Here is a 13234-nt window from a genome sequence, read left to right as displayed (position 1 = left end):
TATTGATATAAAGAATTTGGCTCCATCAATTATTGCTATGTGTAAGTTATCTGAGATTTTTAACGAATGATAAAGTGTCATGTGGATAAGAAAGGAGAGAAAATATTAAAGGGCATGTCCCGGTAACATTTTCGGAAACGATTTTTAAAAATAATTTAAAAAAATGAAAATGACAAAATGAGATTGTTTTTTCTACTTTGGAAATGTATTCGGTAATTTATTGTGAAAAATATAAAAAAGTGAAAACGTCAAATTGATGTTTTTCAGTTTTTCTTTGTAAAAGTTGAAAAGGTTTTCATTCTCATTTTCAACGTTTTCATAAATGTTTCACTAAACACATTTTCATCTCATTGTCATTGTCAAAAATGAAAATACATGCATGAAAACGTTACCGAACGCCACATAAGTATTCCTTTAGTAATACATGACTCGATTGACAAATTTATCAATTTTATAAAATTTTTGAATTAACAACTGCTGAATAGAGATGCGCTTAATTCATTTTCTATAATATTGCTAATATTCATAACGAATAGCATTATAATAATCAATTTATCATTAACTAACCCATCAGAAAATGACTTGTGTAGTCTAATCTTCTTGCAGAATCTTGTTTGTGGGAAGAATTTGAAAATCGACAAGAGTATCCATGTTGCATATATCAAGGCAATAAGATCAGCCCAACATTTTATATACATTGAAAATCAGTACTTTGTTGGATCTTCGTTTTATTGGCCTACATACAAAAATGCAGGTAAGTTGCACCATTTTCTATTCTTCCCACCGAGATGATTTCATTTTCTAGTTTATCCACCGAAATGTGAGATTTTATAGAATCAAGATTCATCATATTGAAAATCTTATAACATTAATTATAGTTTCACACACACAACAACAAAAAACAAAAACACGTATTTAACATGAAATAATTAAATTTAGTCAGATTGGTACTTTTCATTATTACATTTTATTTCCACTTTTAGGACATCCAAATTTTGCTCAATTGACCTCATTTTTTTGTGAATTATTGAATGACATATATCTCCTCTTACATAATGACTATTTTTTTATTTGAGAACTATATTTTTATTTTTTTGAAAGTAATAAATCATTCATATAAATGAAATCCAGAATGACGAGGTTACAATGACCACAAGTATCACAATAGTGTCATTACATTAGACATTTAACTCACTTATTGTGAATTTAGCAGAAGATAAAATTAGTCACATACAAGATACTAGAGAAACATAAAACCAGAGCCAAAGCGCTCAATTGCGGTACTCCAAGTCGTATGAAACCATCTCGCTGCATCTAGCTTGCACAGTCTGCCAAGCTATCTGCACTAACAGTTACAGAATTTCATATTTTCCCTTTGGATCAGGGCCTGGAGGAGTGTTAGTGCAAAACACTAACTTGTTAGCTTAAAACTTTTCTTGGGTGCTTTGTTTTGGGACAAGTTAGGCCCAGGGTGGACTAGCTTAACAAGCATAATTTTTTTGACTTTGACCTCAGATCCAGGTTTAATGATCTGGGCCTAAACCCAAAACCAATTAGAGTTTTCTTCTTCCTGGCCAGCAGCCATATTTCCTGACAGCTGCCAAACTTCCTCCGTCGGCACAGTAATCTCCGGCATTGGTAGGTGGAACGTATGGTCCCATGACTCAGCTATTCTCCCTCCACCGTCGAGCACTTCAGAAAACCCAAATTTGACGTTGACCGGCGAGAGCATTGAAGCTACCGCTTCCTTGAGATTTTGATTAACGAATCCCCTCGTTGATGTACCAACAACCATCAACTCTAAACCACCAACTTTGATGGCCTTTTTCGATGTCCCAGACACTGATTCTCCTCCATTGGAGACTTCGTCTATCAAAACCTCAATTGTTGTAGCCAAATGCTACCACCACTGGGGTCCTTGAATCTTCTTCGGCGAGATGCGATCAGACTCGGTTTGAAGGAGTTTTTGATAAATCATCCATGGAAGATTTTCATCCTTGATTGCTGAATCATTCTAGCGAGAGGCAGAGGACATGCCTTGGCTTAGTTGAGACGACGCGCGTCCTTGGAGATCCAAGCCGTGATGGCTAGATTTAGAGATGGGTCAAAACCCTAGATTTAGGGAGAGAGAGCGGTGGAGCATGGCTCTTGGCTAGGATTTTTGAGAACTACATAATGACTATTAAGAACAACAATTATACAAAAAATAAATAATATATTTATTCCCGTTAGACTTTCCAATTCAATAATAGATTGTATTCTTTATTATTTTTCTTATATATTTTTATTTTCTAATTTTAAATATTATTAAAGAATTTATATATAAGACTAAAACTATGATTAATAATTTAATATCGATCATGTGACATAAAACTTTCTATTGTTATACATGTTGAAAAAAAAAAGGTTCTTAACAAAAACAAAAAAAATTAATCGAACAAAAAGAGAAATTTTAAGAACACACCCCTAATCTCTTAATACACACCCCTTACTTAATACACTACCTATCTTGTTTTTCATTTCAATATTATACTAAATACACATCTCAAACAGCCTAAAATACCCTCAATATCTAAATCTATTAATAATATGTTATTTAATATTATTATTATATATTTACTATTTCACAACTCGATCTCTTTACGTATTCTCTTTTATTTTCTGTTAGATTTTTTTTTATCGGGTTATAAATTTTTTCTTGATATTTTTCAATTTATAATCAAAAGAATAATATTATATTTGAACTCCAATTCTCCAATATGACATCAATCGGCTAGAATTTAAAGAAAACAAAAATATTGAACATACATAATTTTTTCAAAGTTAAGAAACTAGTAGAAGTACAATAGCATAAAATCTACGTACTTTTTAGTCTGCAAGATAAAATCTAAAGTTGATAAAAAAAAACCAAATGAATTGGTAAATAGTACATGTGATTACGATAGTAGTCGAAATTCAGGTGATGAATTTTGGAGAAGAGATTTTAATTTCTTTTCTTTTAATGGCGTAGTAATAGTGAAGAAAATTTAGATTTTAGGTAAGAGACAGTTTTAATTATTTTTTTCCCTAATAATTGATGGATGTTTTTGTAATTAAACATACCTATAAAATCTGATGTGAAATATAAAATAATAAGGGTGTGTATTAAGTTATTAGAGGTGTGTATTTAAAATTTCTCAAAAAAAAAAAACATAGAGGGAGAAAAAACATACATAGAGAAAGAGAAAAAATGGTTATGCTTGATTGTTGTTTAGCATTGTTAAAATAAAAAAGAAAAGCTAAATCATGTTATCTTAGAACATTTTTTTTGTTGATAAAAATAAGTTTTTGAAACCCAACGATACAATCAGGGTGGTGGGGTGGTGGGCCGTCAATGGCAGCCAGTGTTAGGACCGATCAAGTTTGGCAAAAGTCGTTCTTCCCTGCTCATGTGGAGGTTTGGGTTTGGGCTCATTTTTTAGGCCCGGCTGAGACTAGGTTGTTTTTAAACTTCAGTTATTTTTGAGTTTTAGTTGTAATTTTTTTTCCGTTTTCAATAAGTTCTTATCTCTATTTTGTCCGGATATGTGGGCTTTGTCTCGGCTTGTGAGTCTTGCATACCATGGTTGTTCTAGGTAGGTGACGAGTTCCTTGCTTTGTCAAATTATCACAGCCTCCTAATGGTAAGATGAAACTCAGTGTCACTTGTAATAATTTCCAATGGCAACATGGTAAGAAATCTATCAGACATAGTACCTTATGACACTACATGAGCTTTATCTTATAGAAGAAATGGAGTAGCCGATGATGTACTCATTGCTTGATGGTGCTTGTTAGAATGCATAGGATATGTGAAAACTCCTGATATTGTTTCATGATATTCTTGCACTATGGGGTTGATGTTTTATGTCCCCCCTTGTATTCTGCGGTTTCGTTAATGGTCAAGGCATGAGGGCGGTCGTTCTAGCCCTTATTCAAAAACCAAAAAAGTTTTGAAACCAAATACCGTGTGTTATTTGATTTTTGAGAGATTTATGTTTTTTTTTTTAATAAAAGGGTTAGTGCGGCTGCCCTCAAGCCTTGATAAATGAAATTGTCGAATACAAGGGGGGACGTTTAGCTTAAATCCCTGATTACAAAGATCTGAAATATTGTCAGGACCAATAAACATATATAGGCTTGGTGAAAATCTTTTGTTGGTACTACGAGGTTGAAATCTCTCATTCAAATTATCATATATATAGACTTTTTTGATGCCTTTGCTTGCTTTCAATTATAGAATATGGTGTGAGATGACTATATATGGCGATTAGCTGTGTGTGGAGACTCGGGAAAGATGATGATATTGACTTGCAATGGAATTAGGGTAAATTAGGCCGTTTATGAGAAAAGATAAATACCAAAAAAATTGGGATGTGTACTAAATGATTAAAGTGATTATATAGATTGATAGAAACACCATTAACTTTTCCTCCTTTTCCGGTCAAGCTCGCAAAGGAGACTTTTAACTTTTCCTCTTCCAACTAGGGATCACTCCATATGTTGGTTTGTATGCCATCATCAATCAAGCCACACTCCATGCGTTAGTATATTCCCACCATCAATTATACTCCGCCAAGCATAAGAAGGAGAATCGCCAATATTTGCTTTCCAAAGGAAAATAGATAACTTTAAAAAGTCTACAAGGTAAATAATCCGGATTTCGATTCATCTTTGTTTAGCTAGCATAACGAGAATAAATGTAAATAAGTGCCGAAATCCCATATCTCCCACACCCACATTCTGACTTTGGTTTACACAAAATCTAATTTTAAGTTTATTCATCATGTTGTGGATGCAGAATTTGAATTTTTAGCATTGCATATCCACTTTACACTTAATAACAACTTAAAACTTTCTTCTCTTAATAACAACTAAAAATTTGAATTTTTATCATTGAATTTTTGTTTTGGTTTTTTTTTGTTTTTTTTTGTTTTGGGTATTTCACACCACAAGTTAAATTTTGAAGAGACGTGTTTGATATCTTAATGATACTATAGGTGCAGATAATTTGGTTCCAATGGAGTTAGCTCTGAAAATAGCTAGCAAAATTAGAGCAAATGAACGTTTCTCAGTATATGTAGTTATACCTATGTGGCCAGAAGGTGTTCCAACTACTTCATCTGTTCAAGAAATTTTATACTGGCAGGTGAGATGATGATGATATTGTCAATTTTAGTATTTTAATATAGTTAATTTTTCCTATGAGCAAGAACATTTCTTGAATTTGACATTTCATGTGGATATATGGACCTTTAAATATTTATCGTGAGGTCCTGATCTTTAACCTATTTTTGAAAAACTAAAGGTCTTATTATCACGACAGTAGTCATTAAGTGCAACTGATACAGATGCTAAAGAAATTATGAAATACTTATTTTGCATTTCAGTACATGACTTTTGCCTTACCGTCATATTCTTATTGTATATGTTATGAAGAAAAAAAAATATTGAAAACACTTCTACCTTCAACAAGTAATCATTTTTAGGTTGATAACTATTTTTTCTCTATTCTAAAGAATTCAGCTTTTTAATTTAGATTATTAGTGGTTGTATAGCATGACAATCATCATCTCTACTTGAAATCTAACTTTTATCTTTCTAATATTTAATTTACTTACCACAGGGACAAACAATGGAAATGATGTACAAGATTGTTACAAATGCCCTTGAAGAGGCAGGCCTTACTGATCAGTATCATCCATAAGATTATTTGAACTTTTATTGTCTTGGTAAACGTGAACCTCTAACAACAAAAGGGTCAAATAAAGCTAATCAGACATCTGATAGTCGTACCTTGGTAAGTTTATTTTGTTACTTGAATATATATCTCATATAATTATATGTTTATTTTTGTTTAAAAAATCAAGCAACAATTCATTTGGAGAACTTCATTTTTGTTGTCTCTTTTTTTTTTTTTTAAACTTTTTATTAAATAACTCACACACCCTATATATGTCAATGAGGTTTGAACCCATGACCTCAAAGTTGCTAGTTAACACCTTAACTAACCAAGCCACGGCTCACCGACAATTTTTGTTGTCTCTTATTAATAGGCATTATCTCAAAAGTTTTGCCGATTTATGATTTATGTCCATGCAAAAGGAATGATTGTTGATGATGAGTTTGTAATCATGGGTTCTGCAAATATTAACCAAAGATCAATGGACGGTTCACGGGACACAGAAATTGCTATGGGTGCTTACCAACCACATCATACATGGGCAGCTCTAAAAAGTCTTCATCCACATGGCCAGGTTCGAAACCTTCCACTTTAAAAAGTTTGTTTATTTAAGATAAATTAGAAAAAAACTCAAAAGATACTTGTTCGCTTTCTTCATCTTGGTGTTCAGTTATATGAGAGTGGTTTTAATGAGAATCACTAAGTTGAGAATTAGTTAAGGACTTTTTTGTTTCACCCATTTTTCGATCTCATATTCACATCTCGATCATCTAATTTGTAAATATATATGAGTAGATCATCTCTACAAATTTTCATCCAAATTGAAAATCGTTAAGACATTCATAAATGTGATTTACTAAATATAAACTTGAACGGCTCCTGTTTGACAGATTTGGATCGTCCATTGATTTGATTTAGTTCGATCCCTTGACGTACGATCACCAATTTGGGTGAAAATCTGCAGAAGTGATCCACTTATATAAACCTAAAAACTGAACAATTGAGATGAAAAAAAAATGTAATTGAATAGAGTGTAATAAACGATTAATAAGAAAGTCATCAACTAGTCATTAACTTAATAGTCCTCATTAGAACCCCCTCCCTCAGGTCTATATGGTTTGGCCTAAAAAGTTCTCAAATATTTTTAGTGAATATCTTATGACTACATGAAACTCAACAATCAAATATAAACTACTACATGTTGATGGCGCCTCAATATTCTGGTTGTGTACAACATAGATAGTTAAGGGGAAGGAACAAGAAACATGTAAAATCCAAATTAAGTAACAATAATATGCTCTACGTATAACTGTAGTGCTTGAGGCCAAGATATATAAAATTCGTTATACTGTATTAAGATGAATTGAAATTTGTTTAGTCTTTATGGTTTGGAGTTTACATATGTTTAGTCCTTGTGGTTTTATAAATCCTAGAACACCAACCTTGAGAAGGGGATATATAGAGATTTATGGGATCAATCGAAAGGAGGGGGGGAGAAGGCTCGAGAGAAATCACTGCTCCCGGAGGCGGTTCTTCTCTACCGACCTTGAGACACACGATTGAGACCGAGGATTTCTTCTCTCACCGGTCTCGACTATAGAGGGCTCAAGAAGCTTCAAGGCTTCTAAACCTCTAATCGATGTCTCAGTCAAGCCACAAGATGGACGGGAAGATCTCATTCAATTCCTCTCTTCACTACGGTGCCACCACAATTTCAATTACTCAATTAGTGGGTATTCCAACTACGATTGGTTGTACCTGAGGTGAGAGACTTCAGACTTGGCTCTCATGTCAGGATTTGTCATATATTAGTTCTATATTTAATCGAGTTTTGAACGAAATTAGTGAATTTTGGGAACTATATTCTTGAATTAAATCTGGATCAGGGTGTTACACGAGTGGGTGTTGGTAGAAGGGATGGTGTTTGATCGAAAGCGGTAGAAGATGAAAGAACAGTCGCCAGGGGCGATGGATTGGCCATTGACGGCGGCAAGGAACTTTGTTGTTGCAACAAAATTAATGGACCTTACGTGGGCTCAGTAGGGTTTGGGAACGGGCTTGGGCCTAGGTCTAGGCTCACACCCATGTGGGCTCAAAGTTGGTCGTTATTAGTGCGATCGGAGATTGTCTGCAAACGACAATACAAATTTGTTAGGGTTTGGGAATGGACTAGGGTTTTTGGGCCTGAGTCTAGCCTCAAGCCCATCAAAAGTCAGATTTGGAATTGGGCTATAAGGCCTAATTTCAAACTGACTGTGGCTTAAATCGCAATGTTTGGATAGCTTGGTGGACTGAGCAAGCTAGCTGCAGCTAGCTAGATAGATTCATGAGGCTTGGAGTACCGCAATTGAGCACCTTGGCTCTAGTTTTGATGTTTCTTTGGTATCTTGTTTTGTTAGTTTAATCATCTACTAAGCTCACTTAAATAAATGAGCTAATTGTCTAATGTAATGGTGCTCTGATATCATTCTGGCTTGAGTTTATCAATGAAATTCTTTACCTTTCAAAAAAATTTGAATGGTTTTAAAGTCATGATTTTCCTTCTAAATGGTTATTCCATCAATTTTCTTCGTTAAAATACTTATGTGGCCGTTAAAGACATTGCTATTTTTAACGGCCACGTCAAATGAGGAGACAGGATGAGTGGAGGATGTGTTAGGTGCTTTCAATCTTTTGTCAAATGAGAAACTGACAATTGTCTGAGTTTGGTTAACACACACTCAAGTGCATAGCACTCCCCTGATTTGAATTTGATTGACAAAAGTTGTTTTAGATAAACGGCTCGTCTCGCCGTGACCTTCTCTTGAATTCTCAAAACTTTTGTCGCTCCACCCCCGCAGGGGCAGCAAACTCATCGCCGTCTTGGCTGTGCTACCGGAGGCTCTGGGGAAGTCGGAACAGGAGAGCACTCATCTTGGAGGGGGCTTACTACTTAGATGCTTTCAGCAGTTATCCGCTCCGCACTTGGCTACCCAGCGTTTACCGTGGGCACGATAACTGGTACACCAGAGGTGCGTCCTTCCCGGTCCTCTCGTACTAGGGAAAGGTCCTCTCAATGCTCTAACGCCCACATCGAATATGGACCGAACTGTCTCACGACATTCTGAACCCAGCTCACGTACCGCTTTAATGGGCGAACAGCCCAACCCTTGGAACATACTACAGCCCCAAGTGGCGAAGAGCCGACATCAAGGTGCCAAACCTTCCCGTCGATGTGAGCTCTTGGGGAAGATCAGCCTGTTATCCCTAGAGTAACTTTTATCCGTTGAGCGACGGCCCTTCCACACACAAATATTGTTGGATAACTAAAGCATTATGTTTCAAAATTTAATACTTTTAAATTGATGACATTTAAGCGTGTGCTTGTAATAAAAACCTTATATTAACTTCAAATTTAGTTATGTTCTAAGGTTATGGAATATCGACAATGTTTCCATTGTAATAAAGAAAATGATTGTTTTTTTTTGTTCAGGTGTATGGTTACCGAATGTCTCTTTGGGCTGAGCATCTCGATGGAATAGAGAAAACTTTTGAAGATCCTCAGAGTCTTGAATGCACCAAGCGTGTTTGTGAGATTGCCAAACAAAATTGGAAACACTTTATAGCTGAAGAGCACCGGGAGATGAAGGGACACTTGATGCAATACCCAGTTCAAATCGGAAAAGATGGAAAAGTGTCTTCAATACCTGGAGCTGAATCATTTCCTGATGTTGGTGGCAAAATTCTCGGGGCACCAACCAATCTTCCAGATGCTCTAACAACTTAAATAGCATAAAATCAAAATTGTTTTCTTGACAAGTTTTATATGAGTTCTAGTAGTTTGTAATATGAACATACAAGAATATTGTATGAAAAATGGGATTATATAGTACTCACTTTTTATATGTAAATTAGATTAGGTCTTCTTCTTCTTCTTATTCTTCTTCACATATTATGGGAAAATCGTATAATTATACTTAGACATTTTGCTTGCTTATTTGAGCCTGCAAAATCGAAGCCTTTGAAACACAAAGATAACTATGTAGATAGTCTCCTTCACTAATGCACTCAATTGTGCTTGTAGAACTCATGAACCTAATAACAGTAAAACTACACTCATTAACACATATTAAGAACTAACATGCATAGGTCCCTAGACAAATAGAAATTAACATAGAAAAAGGAAACAAAGCCTTAAGGGATGCCCAAAAGAAGCCTCAAACAGATGCTAAACAAGTTTGAACACCTATTTGAGCTGCAAGCAAACTTGCATAACAAGTAGGTCGAAACTTGGGCGACAAGTTAACTTGGAGAACAAGTCATCACTACCATTGCCCTTAGAGTTGTATTTACTCCAACACTTACGAAGCCAATTATTGTTATACTTGGATGGTTAATCATTGCGCACTAAAAATTATAATTACTAAAAGTTATTACCGCACTTATGACAGTAATCATGTCGCTTAGCTTCATTGTCGACATTTACCGTTGCAGAAAATCCAATCAACTTATGGATGAGTTTGGGTTCCCCTTCAACTTCAATCTTTTGTTATTCCCTCTAGTCTGCTCTTACCACTTACAGTAAGGACTGAAGACTGAGGAGCGAATTATATGGATTTCTTGGTGCTACACATAGTGTGACCGCATAGCGCAGTGGATTAGCGCGTCTGACTTCGGATCAGAAGGTCGTGGGTTCGACTCCCACTGTGGTCGATACTTTTGTAGTTTTTCCTCTTTCTTTTTGGAAATATTAGGGTTTTTGAGCTTGTAGGAAAAAATGGGTTCGACGGGGGGAGTGAAGAGGCGGGAGGCATCGTCGTCCTCGGCAGCAAAAGAGGATGATAAGCTGATTGTGACTCCCTTGGGAGCCGGAAACGAAGTTGGTCGGTCTTGCGTTTACATGTCCTACAAGGGCAAAACTGTCTTGTTCGATTGCGGGATCCATCCCGCTTTCTCCGGCATGGCTGCTCTCCACTCTTCTTCTTGTTTCTTCCTCATTTCATCATCTTCATCTATGTGTTCATACTTGCTTCTACGTTTTGCAGTTTTCACTTGGATCATGCTGCTTCCCTACCTTACTTTCTTGAGAAGGTGCATACTTCCTACTTTCTAATTCAATTCACTTTTTTTTTCTTTTTTTTTATAAATATTTTTCTTTCAGAAATTAATGAGAATGTGTGCTACTTTTGATAGACCACATTCAAAGGCCTAGTCTTTATGACATATGCAACCAAGGCTATCTATAAGTTGCTTTTGACAGATTATGTGAAAGTCAGCAAAGTTTCTGTTGAAGATATGTTGTTCGACGAGCAGGACATTAATGCTTCTATGGATAAAATTGAGGTTTCTTGTTTCTCATCTCCGCCTGTTCTTGTTCTATGTGTTTTGTTTCTGCCTGTTTTTGTTCCCAACTGAATAACTTGTAGGTTCTCTCAATGAAATTCTCAAAGTGCCACTAAGTTGTCTAGTACAAGTCTCTTAGAATCAGAGTCAGATGCCGCTAATAAGAAGAGAATCTGTGTTCATTGATCATGTCTTTCATTTTTCTTACAGCCCATTTTAATGATTTCATTAATCTGCCCATCTTTACATTGTCATGCACTTTTTTCCTCCGAGTACAATTTTAATCCGTATACTTATAATGGCTGTATCCATTTTTGGTACATCTGTTGTTGGATCTTTTGAAGTACAACATGACATGAATGATTATCTCATGATTCTCTGACGTTGCTTGGTAATTGTAGGTTATTGATTTCCACCAAACAGTAGAAGTTGAGGGCATTCGGTTTTGGTGCTACACTGCAGGTCATGTCCTTGGTGCTGCTATGTTTATGGTTGATATTGCCGGTGTTAGGGTCCTCTATACTGGAGATTATTCACGCGAAGAAGATCGACACCTCCGTGCTGCTGAGACTCCACAGTTCTCGCCTGATATATGCATTATTGAATCCACATATGGTGTCCAGCACCATCAACCTCGAAACATCCGTGAGAAGCGATTCACTGAAGCTATACACACTGCTCTCTCTCGAGGGGGCCGTGTCTTAATTCCTGCATTTGCACTTGGCCGTGCCCAAGAACTTCTCCTGATCCTTGATGAGTATTGGGCAAATCATCCAGAGCTTCAAAATATTCCTATATACTATTCTTCCCCTCTGGCAAAAAGATGTTTATCTGTTTATGAGACATACACCCTCTCAATGAAAGATAGGATCCGCAATGCGAAGTCAAATCCCTTCCTCTTTAAGTACATATCACCACTAAAGAGCATTGAGAATTTCAAAGATGTAGGCCCCTCGGTCGTGATGGCAAGCCCTGGTGGTCTTCAAAGCGGGTTGTCAAGGCAGCTTTTTGATATGTGGTGCTCTGATAAGAGAAATGCATGTGTGATTCCAGGTTTTGTGGTTGAGGGGACACTTGCAAAGACAATCATCAATGAACCGAAAGAGGTCACCCTTATGAATGGGCTAGCTGCTCCGCTCAACATGTCGGTACATTACATTTCATTCTCTGCTCATGCAGACTCTGTTCAGACAAGTGCATTTTTGGAGGAGCTGAGGCCTCCTAACATAATCCTTGTTCATGGAGAAGCTCATGAGATGGGAAGGCTGAAAGAGAAGCTCATGACTCAGTTTCGTGATCGCAACACCAAAATCCTCACACCAAAGAATTGTCAGTCTGTTGAGATGTATTTCAACTTGCAGAAAATGGCTAAAGCTATTGGAAGGGTTGCTGAGAAGACCCCGGAAGTTGGAGAAAAAGTAAGCGGTTTACTGGTAAAAAAAGGTTTCAGTTATCAGATTATGGCTTCCGAAGATCTTCATGTTTTCTCGCAGCTGTCAACGGCAAATGTCACGCAGGGTATTACTATCCCGTATACTACGTACTGGCTTTATGGTGATAAAACATCGGTTGAGGCAAATATATGAAAGCGTAGAATCTTCTGCGGATGAAGAATCTGGAGTGCCAACGTTAAAGGTGCATGATCTAGTGACTGTGAGGCAAGATACAGATAAACATGTCTCACTGCATTGGATGTCAGATCCTATGAGTGACATGGTTTCGGACTCCATCATGGCTTTAATTTTGAATATCAACAGAGAAGTCCCCAAGGTAGTCATTGAATCCAAGGACATAAAAACAGAGGAAGAGAATGGGAAGAAAACAGAAAAGGTCATTCATGCACTTCTTGTATCACTCTTTGGGGATGTGAAGCCTGGAGAAAATGGGAAGTTGGTGATCAGTGTTGATGGAAATGTGGCACTGCTTGATAAACAGAGTGGGGACGTTGAGAGTGAAAATGAAGGCCTCAAGGAAAGAGTAAAGACAGCATTTCGTCGTATCCAAAGTGCAGTGAAGCCAATTTTTCTTTCTGCGTCGTAGTTGTTTTTCGTAGGTTTTCAACATCTTTGTTTTTGTATCTGAGTTAACTTTCAGGAGTTGTAAGCAACAGAGGAATTCTGAATAGTAACATTAGCTTTTAGCAAATGCAGCGGCTATTTCTTTCATATGTTTTTTGTTTCTGTTTTTCTAATACTGTTTCTTTTCATTGGT

At 36.3% G+C, this 13234-nt stretch overlaps 1 non-coding gene and 2 pseudogenes across 2 annotated transcripts; all 3 read left to right on the top strand.

The window, feature by feature from the left end:
• LOC101308976 overlaps nt 1–9467 on the top strand; it is a 13205-nt pseudogene extending 3738 nt beyond the window's left edge.
• An 852-nt stretch (nt 9468–10319) lies between these two features.
• On the top strand, nt 10320–10393 carry TRNAR-UCG. Its single transcript has one exon. It is a non-coding gene; the product is annotated as a tRNA-Arg (tRNA).
• Nucleotides 10394–10457: 64 nt separating this feature from the next.
• On the top strand, nt 10458–13063 carry LOC101308685 (annotated as a pseudogene). Its single transcript, XR_184813.1, has 3 exons — nt 10458–10771; nt 10874–11023; nt 11425–13063. The product of XR_184813.1 is annotated as a cleavage and polyadenylation specificity factor subunit 3-I-like (transcript).
• Nucleotides 13064–13234: the final 171 nt, after the last annotated feature.

The sequence above is a fragment of the Fragaria vesca genome, linkage group LG5 (assembly GCF_000184155.1).
Source record: "Fragaria vesca subsp. vesca linkage group LG5, FraVesHawaii_1.0, whole genome shotgun sequence".
Classification (NCBI taxonomy): Eukaryota; Viridiplantae; Streptophyta; class Magnoliopsida; order Rosales; family Rosaceae; genus Fragaria; species Fragaria vesca.
The sequence above is the reverse complement of the archived record's forward strand: the minus strand, read 5'-3'. Positions and strand labels throughout refer to the sequence as shown.